Source organism: Bos indicus, chromosome 8 (assembly GCF_029378745.1).
Source record: "Bos indicus isolate NIAB-ARS_2022 breed Sahiwal x Tharparkar chromosome 8, NIAB-ARS_B.indTharparkar_mat_pri_1.0, whole genome shotgun sequence".
In the NCBI taxonomy this organism is placed as follows: Eukaryota; Metazoa; Chordata; class Mammalia; order Artiodactyla; family Bovidae; genus Bos; species Bos indicus.
Window position 1 is genome coordinate 35,184,491 of NC_091767.1, and position 15,938 is coordinate 35,200,428.

General features: G+C 33.5%; 1 protein-coding gene across 23 annotated transcripts in view; it reads left to right on the forward strand.

Annotated features, from left to right (window-relative positions):
- The window catches only part of PTPRD (protein tyrosine phosphatase receptor type D), a 2,527,413-nt gene that overhangs the window by 1,156,644 nt on the left and 1,354,831 nt on the right, over window positions 1–15,938 (forward strand). For all 23 annotated transcript variants that reach the window (XM_070794551.1, XM_070794552.1, XM_070794555.1 and 20 more), the window contains exon 7: window positions 3,628–3,677. The gene's annotated coding sequence lies outside the window, so the exon portion shown is untranslated. The remainder of the gene's footprint in view (window positions 1–3,627; window positions 3,678–15,938) is intronic.

Consider the following 15,938-nt stretch of genomic DNA (forward strand, 5'->3'; position numbering starts at 1 on the left):
TAGAAATACTCAGAAGAAATTTTAGTGAATGCCAATTGAAGATATATGAAATAAAGTATAGAGATCCTAGCATTGTTACTTATCTGTTGCTAACTAAATATCATTTTAATGAGACCTGCCAGACTGCCTTTAAAATAATTTGTAATTATATTTTAAATAATTTAAAATAGCTCCCCAATGTTTAGGTTTCCAAATCATCTAAAAATTCAACCTTCTGTCACTCCCTCTAAAAATTGAACTTTCAGCAAAATTGAGCCAAGAAGAAATAAAGTGCTTTAAACCATCTTAACATCAGAGAAATCACCTTCTGAAATGCCAATTCCATGAATTTTTCCAGCCACATATCCAATAAATCCATTAGTTAATAGCTATAGTCTATAGAAATACTAATTTAAGTACAACTCTTTAGGATTTCTGCAGTAATTTGACAGTTATATTGGGATTACTATGAAATATTCCTCCTTGACTATTGTAGGTCTAGGATATTAGACTTTCAGAATTACCAATAATGTTTTGTTTTGTTTTGCTGAAATTTGCTTACTTGCTTAAGCATACATTCTTTCTGAATGGTTATTTCTCCAAATATAAATAGTTCAAGTGGAAGAGGTTTATCTGATCAAATTCATTTAGCTGAATCTTATTATATGAAATAAAATTTCTAGAAATGCATCAAGGACAACACTAGCCTAGTGCCAATGTCACTGACAGTTTAATAGCTCATTCTTCACCACAAATTGCCCCCCACCCCCACCAAATATTTATGTCACTCATATCTTGTTAAAATGGACTCTCCTCTTTGAGTGTAACTCAGTACTCAGTATCAACTGAAAAGGGTAGATTAATTTTAAGTGAAGTGAAGTGAGGTCGCTCAGTCATGTCCAACTCTTTGAGACCCTATGGATTGTAGTCTACCAGGCTCCTCCCTCCATAGAATTCTTCAGGCAAGAGTACTGGAGTGGGTTGCCATTTCCTTCTCCAGGAGATCTTCCCAACCTAGGGATCGAACCCCAGTCTCTGGCATTCCAGGCAGACTCTTTAACCTCTGAGCCAATAGGGAAGCCCCAGATTAATGTTGGGGTAGGCTATATTTCTGCTTTGGCTTTCTTGTAGGCCTAAAATCACCTCCCTGGCTTGACCTTGTCTTTGAAAAAAATGTCATTTCTAGAATCCCTGAATTTAAGCATGAGCAGTGACTTTGAGTCTGAGTATCCAACACATCTGATAAGATCAGATCAGATCAGTCGCTCAGTTGTGTCCGACTCTTTGCGACACCATGAATCGCAGCACGCCAGGCCTCCCTGTCCATCACCAACTCCCGGAGTTCACATCTGATCAGATAGTGATAAAAGAAATTATTGTTTCTATAGTATAATGTCAAATCTTAAAGCTTGAATTTAAATTTTAATAATGAAATAATAATAACAATTAAAAATTTCTATTGGTGTATCCAAGGAGTTCATTCCCCAATGGCAATACTTAGCTTCAACCAAATATTGTTTCTAATACTTAACTTTTTAACATGTGCCTCAAATTTAACTGGATGCACCTCTTGATTAAAGAGGTAAGGATGGGGAAAAGTCACTATAATTCTTTGAATGACTTTAAGATGTATAAGCATTCAGATCAAATAGCATTCAGATCAACTAGGAAAGGTTTCCTTTTAATCAACATCAGCAGAAAGTAGACTTTTTCAAGTCATCTTCTCCTTCCTTGCTCCTGTACGGAAAATGCAAGCAAAAAGTAGTTGAATAGTGAGTTTAGGACATCTGCAAAGTTAGTCCATGTGCACTGGAATTAGCAAAAAGGATAGGCAGCAGAGACATCTATCAGTTCAGTTCAGTCGCTCAGTCGTGTCCGACTCTGCAACCCCATGAATCACAGCACACCAGGCCTCCCTGTCCATCACCAACTCCCGGAGTTCACCCAGACTCACGTCCATTGAGTCAGTAATGCCATCCAGCCATCTCATCCTCTGTCATCCCCTTCTTCTCCTGACCCCAATCCCTCCCAGCATCAGAGTCTTTTCCAATGAGTCAACTCTTCACATGAGGTGGCCAAAGTACTGGAGTTTCAGCTTTAGCATCATTCCTTCCAAAGAAATCCCAGGGCTGATCTCCTTCAGAATGGACTGGTTGGATCTCCTTGCCGTCCAAGGGACTCTCAAGAGTCTTCTCCAACACCACAGTTCAAAAGCATCAATTCTTCGGCTCTCAGCCTTCTTCATAGTCCAACTCTCACATCCATACATGACCACAGGAAACTATAGAGGGCTATTAAACAGAATAATTACTTGGAGCAAGGAGACCTGAAGGCATGGCCAGTAACTGGAGGAAAACACAATGGACTGAGAGAATCAGAGACTCAGAGTACAGTCAAGTCTCTGCCACCAGTTGGTTCAATGACTTGGACCAAGAAATTCTGAGCATGCATTATTGAAGATTTAACTCCACATGTGCATTTCAATTTGCATAAAAAATAATGTAAATATTTACACTTAATTGACAGTACTAGTTTATTTTCCACTAATATTGGATAAGAAGAATGTTAGAAATATTTTATTTCATTCTTCAAGTGGTTCATAGTACTGTCAAGATCATTTCCACACATGATTTCTACTAAGAATTAAGTAATATTTTTATCAGATAAACTATGTTACATAATGTTTCCTTCATTAGCAGTAAAAAAAGATTTAATGGTTAGAAACCTGAGGGAAACATATCCTCCAAACCAACACCACTCATAAGGAACTGGCACAAAGTGTACCTGCCTATATATGTCATTCATGAGTTTTCTAAAAGGTTCATAAATGCTACTAATTTCTTCACTGAGGGTAGAAATTAAATCTTCAGTTTCCTTATTTTGTTGATAGAAAACAGCATCTACCTATCAGGAAGCAAATTTAAGGGCTTAGTAAATATGTGTTGATTAGTAAGTTACCACTGCATCAAAATGATAAAACTGTTGCAAAGCATGTTAACTACTAAATATGATCGCATGTGATAGTAATCAAATGTCTTGATTCAGTGAAAATAACGATAACCAGTTTCATAAAGAGCTATTGTTAAATATCTTAATTTAAGGTGTATAACAAACTATGGAATACTACATGACCTTTAAAATGATAACATAAAAGATTTATATTCATGAATAGCTATATATTACCCACTGATTAAAACACATCAACTGGACAGTGGTGTAATAACCATATTTGTACACGTGTGTGCATGCATGTGTATGATAGCATATGTGTGTGTGTATTTGACGCTGTTAACTGAGTGTAACTGAGAAGAGTTTCTAAAATAATATATGCAAATATATTTTGTTTACAAATATATCCCTCACCCATAGTCCCACAAGAAGCAAAGACAATAAAAATTCTCTGCTTGTTTGTCATCCCTTCATTAAAGAGCTGAAATTAGAGTAATTAATTTCAAATCACAATAATTTGATGTGAATTGAGTAATGGCAGTGCTATTTTAGACAAATATTGTAGTCAAAATATGTGCACTAATTACACATAAAATAAATTTTTTCATGATATTGAATCACTATTTAACATTTTATGATCTTAAATTAAAATGCAATATCTTTACTAATACAAAATATTTCTGGTTGTACTTTATTTAGGTCTCAGGGTGGTGAACTTTTTCTTTGAATTCCTAACCTGTGAGCCTGTGGTAAGATTATGATTCATATACTAAGTTGTATGATTTATTTACCTGTTACCTCTGCTTGATTAATAACAGTAAAGGGAATTTGCTTAGGTAATTTGATACTTTACCTTAGTTTTACATAAATGTTGAAGAAGCTATACAATGTTTTCTATCAAATGTTTATGTTCTTGAGTAGATTATGGTAATATAGTCAACTGATAGTCATTTGATGCAGTATTTGATAGATTCCTAAGTGAATTTGTAGCTTTGCTCAGAAAAGTAAAGATTTATGCCATGGAGAAAAATTATTTGACTCTAAATGACAGTATTATATATTAAAATTTTTATAGTGAGGTTTATTTGATGCCAATGACTAGGGCAATGAGTTATTGAAAGTTAAATATAACACCTGTCAGGATTTATCAAAATTGGGTTCTTCTATGAAAGTTTGATGTTGGAGCTTTAGAGAGTTGAAAGCAAACCATATAACTATAGAAATAGAAATGATAAGAAATACGCAGTAACTTTTCTAAGGTGATTTGGGGGATGTTATTTATTTGTTAACTTATGTGGTTGATACATTCAATAACATGTTAAAAGTGTGAAGATGGCTTGCATTTATAATTGATTACTACAGAATATAACTAAACTATGTTTGTGTTGTAAAACTAATTGGGTTATTTTAGTAAGAGAATTTTCAGGACCTATCTGTTCCTTAATAGTAAACTTGATAAAGATTTAGCTTGTAATTGAGATATAAATTGCAGATAGCATGGGCATTTGTATCATACATTTCATATTTGGGCAAAAATGACATCTTCGGAAACACAGAGACAATGAACTAAATCTCTTCTTGATCTGATAAAATAGCATTATTGTTTCATATGATAAAACAGGATTACTGAAATGTATATTAAAGAAGTTGTTTTAAATGACTATAGGCAACAACCACCTCTGGGCACTCAAAGGTATTCTCTTTGGTGAGGCTACTTAGAAATATTCCAGGTATGATTATAAAAAAAGAAAAAAAAAATACCACCTAGAATTATCTTCTCTACCACAAGGACTCTGCTAATAATGGAAGATGTTTTTATAAAATTTCATTTGGATATGAATAGAGCAATAATTTCATTCTTGAGAATTTGTTCTTTAATTTGTAGCTTGTAGTTTACAAATATAACTAAATGAAATGATAAGTTATTTTAACTTAAAAATGGTACAAAATATTTGTAAGATCTATTTGAATTTCTAGTCTTTTTAATATTCTTATATAAGCATATCATACATAGAAAGAATTGCTCATATCTCAGGGCACAGTCTCTGTGAATTGCCATAAAATGAACATACCCATTTAACAAGCACTCATAGAAATTAAAAAACAAAAGGATAAAAAGAGTATATGAAACCCCACCTCATATAGTTACTTTTCTAGTAACTATACCCACAGAGCATACGCACTATCTTGAATTCTAGAAGGATAGATTACCTTGCTTACTTAATCACATTTTATAAATGTAAACATATGGTATGTACTGCTTTGCTTCTTATTCTCTAAATTACATTTGTAAGATTGTATGCATTGGTGAATCACTCATTCTCATTGCTGTGTAATATTAAACTGTATCCAGATTATGGTCCTTTCCCTCATTTGTAAGCATTTGGGTAGACTTCAGCTCTTATAAATAATAATTATATGGCCATTTGGAACATGTATTTTAGGGAATCTGTGTATATATTTTATTGGATATATAGGATATGTATATGCTCTGCTTTAGTAGATACTGACATTTTGTCAAAGTGGTTATATCATGTTTCAACAGCAGGATATCAGTTCGGTTGCTCTGTATATTTGAGTATATAGTATCTCAGTAATATTTGAGACTTTTCATTCTTCTATTTCAGTTCATTTGATGTGTATAAAGGGAATTTTTTTATTTGACTATATTAAAGGTATTAAAAACTTTATAATTATTTGTCATATTATATATCCTTATATAATTATTGTATCTATCCTTTTTTATTATATGCATATGAAAATTGAATCCTAAGCTGGATATATTCACTAATATACTGGAGTGGATCAACTTGATTCATAAGAGACAACTGTTGTGTGAAGCATTTTGAAGGCTGCATATTAGTTTGAAAAGGTGCCATGGTAGAAACATTTACATCACATATATTGGCAAACATTTGAAAACCGGGCTTTAACTTTTTTCTTGGAAAGCTAGTTTTTAAACATTTACCCAGCATGACACTGGATACATACACTGTATACAAAACCATTTGGTGGAATTTCTTATCTCGTGATAGTATCTTTTGATGGATAGAATTCTTCATTTTAATTTATTCTAGTTTATTAAGTTTATTTCTTATGTGATTAGGATTTTTATGTGCTATTTAAGAAATATTTACCTTAGCAGTGATTGTTAAGATATTTTTCTGTAGTTTAAAATTACCATTTGAATTTCACAGTTAATGATCTCAAGATATTAAGGATAATTCTTCTGTGGTATTATCTTGTATACTTAAGATAGTTAGCTGGATAGCTTTTCATTAGGATAGTAAATGCTCCGTGTATATGTTACCTTTTTAATGTAAAATTCATAAATAAACATGACAACACTGATATTTGTGTTTAACAATTTGATGTAGCTATTTATAGTTAATTTGTCATATTTTACAAAGTTAGTATATGTATTTGTGCATTGTCCCCTATAAGTTTCAAATAACATAATCAAATGGCTATTATTTTGAAAGTAAGTATCTGGTGCTCAGTCACATCTGAGTCTTTGTGGCCCCATGTAGTATGCCAGGCAGGCTCCTCTGCCTATGAAATTTTCCATACAAGAATATTGGAGTAGGTTGTCATTTCCTCCTCCAGAGAATCTTTCCAGTCCAGGTATGGAATCTGCTTCTCTTGCATCTCCTGCATTGTCAGGTAGATTCTTTACCACTACACCACTTGGGAAGCCCCCAAGTATCTAGCAGCATAGCAAACTTAATATGTAACTTTAACCTTAACTGTAGACAGTTTATTTCCATCATATATTACTGAATGAACCAAGTCTGAAAAATATTAAACAGAATCAATGAAAAAAAAAAATAACCCTCAGAATATTAGGCTAATCTTTTTGCATTCAAATAAAATTATTGTCAAAATATATTTTTTGTATCTAAAACATTATACCATATAAATTGAATAAACATATAACTGTAGGAAAGGAAAGATATACCCAATCTGAATGCAGAGTTCCAAAGAATAACAAGGAGAGATAAGAAAGCCTTCCTAAGTAACTAATGTGAAGAAATAGAGGAAAACAATAGAATGGGGAAGACTAGAAGCTCTTCAAGAAAATCAAGAAAAATGTTCCAAAGGAACATTTCATGCAAAGATATGCAGAGTGAAGAACAGAAACGGTATGGACTTAACAGAAGCATAAAATATTAAGAAGAGGTGGCAAGAATACACAGAACTATAAAAAAAAAATCTTAATGACCCAGATAACCTCAGTGGTGTGATCACTCATCTAGAGCTAGACACCTTAGAGTGGGAAATCAAGTGGGCCTTAGGAAGCATCACTACAAACAAAGCTAGTGGAGGTGATGGAATTCTGGCTGAGCTATTTCAAATCCTAAAATATGATGCTGTTAAAGTGCTGCACTCAGTATGCCAGCAAATTTGGAAAACTGCAGTAGCCAAAGGACTAGAAAAGGTCAGTTTACATTCCAATTCCAAAGTATTGCAATACCAAAGAATATTCAAACTACCACACAATTGCAGTCATCTCACATGCTAGCAAAGTAATGCTCAGAATTCTCCAAGCCAGGCTTCAACAGTACATGAACTGAGAACTTTCAGATGTACAAGCTGGATTTAGAAAAGGCAGAGGAACCAGAGATCAAATTGCCAACAATCACTGGATCATAGAAACAGCAAGAGAATTCCAGACAAACATCTGCTTTACTGACTACTCCAAAGCCTTTGACTGTGTGAATCACAACAAATTGTGGAAAATTATTCAAGAGATGGCAACACCAGACCACCTTACCTGCCTCCTGAGAAACCTGTATACAGGTCAAGAAGCAAAAGTTAGAACCAGACATTGAACAATAGACTGGTTCCAAACTGGGAAAGGAGTACATTAAGGGTGACAATAAGTATATTGTCACCCAGCTTATTTAACTTACATTTAGCATACATCATACAAATGCCAGGCTGCATGAAGCACAAGGTGAAATCAAGATTGCCAGGAGAAATATCAATAACCTCAGATATGCAGATGACACCTCCCTTATGGCAGATAGTGAAGATGACCTAAAGAACTTCTTGAGGAAATTGAAAGAGGACAGTAAAAAAGCTGGCTTAAAGCTCAACATTCAAAAATCAAAGATCATGGCATCTGGTCCCATCTTTTCATGGTAAGTAGATGGGGAAACAATGGAAACAGTGACAGACTCTATTTTGGGGGGCTTCAAAATCACTGCGGTTGATGACTGCAGCCATGAAATTAAAAGATGCTTACTCCTTGGAAGAAAAGTTATGACCAACCTAGATAGCATATTAAAAAGCAGAGGCATTATTTTGCCAACAAGTCCCTCAGGTCAAAGCTATGGTTTTTGCAGTAATCATGTATGGATGTGAGAGTTGGACCATAAAGAAGGCTGAGTGCCAAAGAATTGATGCTTTTGAACTGTGGTGTCGGAGAAGACTCTTGAGAGTCCCTTGGGCAGCTGGAGATCAACCCAGTCAATCCCAAAGGAAATCAATCCTGAATATTCATTGGGAAGACTGATGCTGAAGCTCCAGTACATTGGCCACCTGATACAAAGTGCCAACTTTGCACTGTTGCAAAAACAGTGGAAAAGACCCTGATGCTGGTAAAGATTGAAGACAGGAGGAGAAGGGGATGACAGAGGATCAGATGGTTGGATGGCATCACCAAGCTCCAGGAGATGGTGATGGACAGAGAAGCCTAGCTTGCTGCAGTCCATGGGGTTGCAAAGAGTCGGACAGCAGTTGAGGAACACTGAACAGCAACCATCAAGATAAATATATTGTGAAGGATTAATTACAGAGTATGGCTGTGTGAACCTCATTAAGATAGTCAAAGATATAGATGGTATAGATAGATAAGTTTTCCCAGGTGGCTCGGTGGTAGAGAATCTGCCTGTCAGTGCACAAGGCACAGGAGATGCAGGTTCGATCCCTGGGTCAGAAAGATTCCCTGAAGGAGGAAATTAGAGTCCACCCAGTATTCATTTCTGGAAAATCCCATGGACAGAGGAGCCTGGCCAGCTACAGTCCACAGGCTGCAAAGAATACGACATGACTGAGTACACATGCATAAATAGATAGATATCGATATAGACATATGACTTAAATTGTTGATGGAATACAGTAGTGCACCACATACCTATTTTTTGCCTAACAGGAATTATAATATTAAAAACAGTATTATTTTTTTCTTAAAACTCTGAGTAAATTATATATGCATATGTCTATATGTTTGCCACAGATTGTATTGCCTTTTTATGCAATTCTGTGAATTGAATGTGTTTTTTCCTCTTCAAGTAACGTTTTTGATTTAAATGCATTCAGTTTTCTCTATCATAGTCAAAATATTTGAGATTTAATGAAACATAATGGAATTAAATATTTTTTAAATGGAAATTTCAATAGTTTCAATACACACATATCTAATAGACTTTCTTTTTTAATATCTGGGTTTTTATTGCAGACCACTTCATTAACTTCAGAGTAACTCATAACTCAAAAAATAGACATGCAAAAGTAAATGATATAAAATTGTGTTTTAACAATTAGTTACTAATTTTCAAATCTATATAATAGTGAGAAGTCTGCTGAGAAAAAGTGAGAATTTATAGATTAACCCTTGAAATTAAAGAAAGATGACATTGATTTATTTTCATATATTTGGATAGAGCCTAGGATTAGTAACCCAGAGTTGTTATTCTTTTGAATATTCTTGCCTGCTTTAGATAGCCAAAGATGAAAAAATATGGAGTGTGTGCTAATTATAAGCTAATTAGCTGATTTTCACTGTTACAGCATTACTAATCACTGTGGGATAATTAACGCAGGAAGGACAAAGGTGAATGAAAAACTGAAAGGTGTTTTGAAGATTGGTTCAAAGACTTTACGTGGCAATAATAAGTCTAATCCTGTACTAGTCGTTTTAAATAGCTAAATAATGAGTTTATTTGTAAAATACAGCACAGCTTACACAAACCTTAATTCATGAATGTGTTTGTCCCTGAAGATAAATGAAAGTTAAAGGAAAAAAAAAAATCCAGTGAAGATAGACACTGAATAGAAGTAACTGATAACAGTTAAATATACTTTATTTACACAGAGATTACAGAGTTTAAGGGCAAATAAAGTTCAAAGATACACAGCTGACTTATTGAAGGAAGAAAAACAGTAGAAACTGAAGAGACGTCAACATGTAGAATATTTTATTATATATAATTTGAGCCCCAAACTAAAACAAAATTGAATTATACAATAAAATTATAGTCTGAGAGTACAAACACCCTTTAAAAAGAAAAAAATAAATGGTGAAATATATTCAGAAAAAAAATTCCAAATAACTAAGATGTTTTGGTACTATAAATGAAGACTGAATTTTTTTCTTTTTTGTAATTAAATGCTATTTTAATTTTAATTTTTAACATTTTATTGTAGCAAAATGCACATACGATTAAATTTACTAACCTTAGAGTAAAATTATTGGACACACAAAATACCATCTGTATATTTTTAGTTCATATTTAATGATATATTCATTTAACTGTTAAAGTACAATATTGTTTTTTCTCTCCCTGAAAAGTCATATTTTTAGTTTCTGGCCCAATATCTGGCAACAGCAGATATTCTCTGAACCTTTGCTATCTAGAATATCAAGTTTATATAAACTAGGTAGAAGTTTTTTGTTTCTTTTACTAAATAAACCATTTTTTTCTGAAATACATCCTCCTTCCAAACTTTCCTTCCCTCCTCCTTCCCTCCTTTCCTTCCTTCATCCCACAAATTCCAACATTTGTGAAGGATTTACCATGCACTATGAAGATGGCTAACTAATGTTACAATGGTAGAACAGACAAGACATATACATTTATTAATTTTACAGTCTAAGAAGAAAAAAGATTATTGTTAAAGTAAGTCTCAATTTTGATAAATATTATGGAGACATACATTCTCAAATATAAAATAACTGGTACAGAAGTTGATATTTACTGCTTCAAAGGAAAAATAGAGTTTCCCATAATAAGGGAATGAAGAGAGAACGGAGTATAAAGAGATTTCTAGCCTTGGAGGAAAAGGGGAGCTTGGAATGTTCAAAGAGGGTAAATAATGTTAGTGTGCACGGATCACAGTAAGTAAAAAGGAAGGAGGCATGACAAAGGTTAAGTCTGTAGGTCATGATAAGTGTATTAGATTTTGTTGTAAATGCCATTGGAAGTTGTTGATCATTTTTCCTAGGTGTTTAAGATAAGTTCTTTGTGGGGAATGAATTAGTGGGAAATATTTCTAGAAGTGGAAAGGTCATTTAGGAGGAGACATTTGCAGAGTTCTAGAGATAGATGTGATAACTCAATCTAGGACGGGATCTCTGTGATGAATTTACAATGTATTTTAGATGCAGAACCAAAAGGACTTATTTGATTTGAAGTAGATGGTGAGAGAAAAAATGGCAAGCATGAATCCAACATTTGAACAATTGATTGTGTAGCAAAACAATTCACAACTAAGTTGGTTAAGATGGATCTGGGAGGCAGGTTCTAGTAATAGAACCAATAACTCCATTTGGAATCAAGAATATGTTGTCTTACCTCTCTTTTGCACTTGTTACTTCAAACAAAAACCATTTGAAGGGAAGTAGGGAATAAGGATCCAACGCTGTACATTCTAAGTATTCATGAAAGGCAATGATCTGGCAAACCAACTTCTCATAGCTAACTGTCCTGGGTTGATGGTTATAGAAGTATGTATGAATTGATGCTGAAAAGGCATATGGCAACTGTTGGGACCCAAGCATTCTGTGGAATGAGGCTGACATTCAATGTACATGTAGTGCAACAAACTTCAATAAGCTCTGGGGTTATAATGTGAGTTTATAGTGAGATCTGGATAGTATATGCAATGAAAGGAGTAGCAATGGCTGATTATTCTTTATTTTTTTTAATTTTACTTTATTTAACTTTACAATATTGTATTGGTTTTGCCATATATCAAAATGAATCCGCCACAGGTATACCTGTGTTCCCCATCCTGAACCCTCCTCCCTCCTCCCTCCCCATACCATCCCTCTGGGTCGTCCCAGTGCACCAGCCCCAAGCATCCAGTATCGTGCATCGAACCTGGACTGGCAACTCGTTTCATATATGATATTATACATATTTCAGTGCCATTCTCCCAAATCATCCCACCCTCTCCCTCTCCCACAAAGTCTAGAAGACTGTTCTATACATCAGTGTCTCTTTTGCTGTCTCGTACACAGGGTTATTGTTACCATCTTTCTAAATTCTGTGATTATTCTTTAAAGAAATTATTGGGAAAAAAATAGGAAGAGTTTATTCCAAGGAGCAAAGAATTTCTAACTTTAATGTGAACTCTCACAGGAAAACATAAGCAAACATTAAAATTAAACAGGATAAATTTACTAAAATAAAAAGAAGCTGAAAGATCTCTATAAACTTCTATCTTTACTCTTATCTTCTCTAGAAAACTGCATCTCTCAACTTGAAGGAACCCAAGGGAAAAGAAAATAGTGTTTTCTTTCATTTTGTTAACCTGCAAAGAAGTTTCTATACATCCATATCTGCCTTCTTTAACAGGGGTGAAAACATAGGAAGCTTCCCTGTCATTCTTTTTCTCTGTCTTTGGAGGTGGGACAACTGATTGCCTTGATTTGTTTGCATCATGAAATCCCTTATTTCACATATTTACTAGCTAAATGTATCATAGTGGATATCCATTCATAAGACCACAGTCTGACTTGCATTCTGATCCACTTTCCCTGAAAATTTGACCTTGGGAATTTTTTGTACTTAGTTCAAACCATTCCACTGCTAAGGAAAATAGATATTATCTGATTATACAATAGAGAGATCTGAATGTTACCATTTAAGGGAAGAAGCACTCATGGGACTATCACCTCTGGCAGTTTTGTATTTTAGTCCAGCATATCCCTAGCTATAATCTTGAGATGACCATATGATATTTAGCCTTGATTAACAAATACAGAAAAACTTGGTATTTAATCAGTTGGCTTCTCAAAGAGTTTCTCTTTACCCATGATAACCATACTTTATGTCAGAAACTGAAGAATTATGATATGGTAAAAGTAAGAACATTAATACTTTAAGGATCTCAAATATTTAAATCTAACAGTTACATATATTGAATTTTCAATCTCAGATTCTAATAAGTGGGCTAAGTGCGGTTATTTGATTTCTATTGATATTTGTGATAGTTACATATTCAATGAGTTTATTTTGATAGATAGTTATTGCAAAAATGCAAATATATTTTCTATAAACATACCAGAACATGAATTTATTTCAACTGATGCATCTCATTCCAATCTGGTGGATGACAAGAAGTTATAATAATGTCATTATGAATACCTTATTATTTTGAAATAAATTGAAAAGTAGAATGTGTTTTAGACTAATTTGATGTCTCTATTATATGCTTAAGTTAAATCATGATTATTTTAGCACATAAGTAAATTACCATCAAAAATTATAATGGTATCACTAAAAACTTGGCACAGACATTCTTCTGATTCCTCGCACTTTTGCCACATGCTCTGGGATGGACAATGATCTATATTGTTGTAAAAGGAAATTAAACAATGCGGAGTATGGAAAAAGCTGAAGGAGTTGAGGAAATTTTGTTATTCCAAAATACTTACATAGCAACTTTTAACAGATTCAATAGTTATTATTCTGATGATACTTCCATTGTATTGGACATTCATAGGAGGTAATGGGAAGAGAGAGAGACAGACTGAGAAAACAGAGATTACAGATACTGTATTTTGAAGCAGCGTAATTGGGATCCACCTTCCCACTATTTTAAAAACAACACCATTTAATAATATCTGTGAATTAATGGAAAAATCATAAGCTCTGAACATCTACAATTTAGGAGCAAGGGTAAGTTTATTTTCCAATTATGGATTTTTAAATTAAGCTTTTCCCCCAGCTATAAAATTTATAAAGTGAACGTAGATTTAAGGTAGACTTACTCCTGGAAAGTATTGTATGAAAAATACTAGGTAAGAGGATCTTTTAATAAATCTCTGAAACCATTATTTAAGAGATTAAAGTGTACTTCTTTCTTACAAGTGATAATGTTTATAATAAACCCTCTATCTAATTCAAACAAAAAATTTGTGAGGTTTGTCTCTAACCTCAAGAGGTTCTAACAGATCTCTTAGTAAAATTGGTTTCCCATGTTCATAGGATCTGTCCATCAACTAGCATATAAATCTATTATAGAGATGGAATTGCCATGACATCATTATTGTACAATGTGTCTGTTAATAATAGCAGAATAAACATTTTATCACTATGATCATTGATTATTTTGTGACTGCAAAGATGTGCTTTTAAAAATCGGAGATAATTATAACACATTGATACATGTATTTATTATATTTAAATATCTTTCACCTATTAATCCAATTATTTAAAGTAGAACTATTTTACTTCAAATTACTCATAAAATTTAATTTTATTCATGAACTTTCACAGTTTCCTAAAAGTATCATTAGTAAGTCAATTGTTCTTATAATGTAAATTTCAAGCATGACAAGTAAAATGTTGTATAAAAGGCTTACCGTGCAAAATTATTTTGAATACTATTACTAGAACATTTGCCCACGCGTGAAATAGAAACATAACTACAAAATTTTCAGGTCAAACCATAGTATCAGGAAAAGGTTGAACATAAATTAAGCATGAATCCAATATATTTGGGAGGGACTTCATTTTCTTCTTGAGAAATCAAAGAAGGACACTTATTAAACTTGGTATGAAATTTCTCAAGTAAAACTTAAAAAACCTAACCTTATTAAGGACACACATAACAAAAGCACTGGCTTGTTCAGTGTTTCATTTTAAACTTTTGGGAGTGATTTCAGTTAAGTGTATATATATATATATGATTAAAAGACACTATACCTATTCTAGAGGACATATGGAAAAAGAATTTCACCAGGGATCAAGCATGTGAGAATGTTCATTCCTTCATGTGTTCCACACAGACTTACTGAAAGTAAATATATGCATAACACAGTGCTGATCACTAGCCTGCAAACTGAATAAGAGCTCATTTTGCAACACCCTGAGGGGTGAAAGGGACAAATATGTATGTGTATATCATGTCAGTCCAACATAGTTAAGATATATTGAGGACGCAAAATGTGCCAGGCAATGTGCTAAATTCCTTATAGCTATTACCTCTTTTAATCCTCGTAATACCTCTGTGAGAGAGGACTTTTGCTTCCAGTAAAATTGAGATTAAGAGAAAGTATGAAGCTTGCTCAAGGCTGAACAACCAGAGAGAAGTAGACTAGAGACGATGCATCCTATTAAAAGAACATGGAGAAAGCTTTATAGAAGAGGCTAAGATGATAATAGATGCCTACTGGAGTCTATAAAGGCATTTTCTCTTATGGGTGTAAAATTTGAGCAGGTTGTAAAATTATAGAAAGATTATGAGCTTTGCAAGGAAGTGAAGGCAGATCCCCCTTGGGAATATTTCCATTTAATAAGATTTTCTTGGAGTATTGCTTTCTGGCCTTCATTTTATCATGTATAATATGTGATAGTGGGGCAACATGACTTATAAGATTTTTTTGAGTTCTAGAATTTTCTGACGCTATATCTATTTACATAAAAATAAAAGAAGTGGCTTCTGAGTTAATGCTGAAGCATCTGAGACTTTTGAGGCTATATCACTGATTCTGTCATCCTGTGCATGGATTAAACCTTATCTGTTTTCTCCAACAATAACCAGCTTTGAGTAGATTTTTTTCCCCTTTAAAGAGATTGAAAGTCATAAATGAGAGGACTGACAAATCTGTGGTAGTTGATAACTCAGGATTCTATTCTATCCCAGTTAGGACTCTCTTTGCTTTTTATCCCCAAATGTTTTCTAGTTGCTGTGGGAAAATTTCATGTTTTATACCTTGAAAGATTTCCCATTGCCATGTTTGAAAAGTCAAGGTATTTATAGCCCTCAGAGGGATG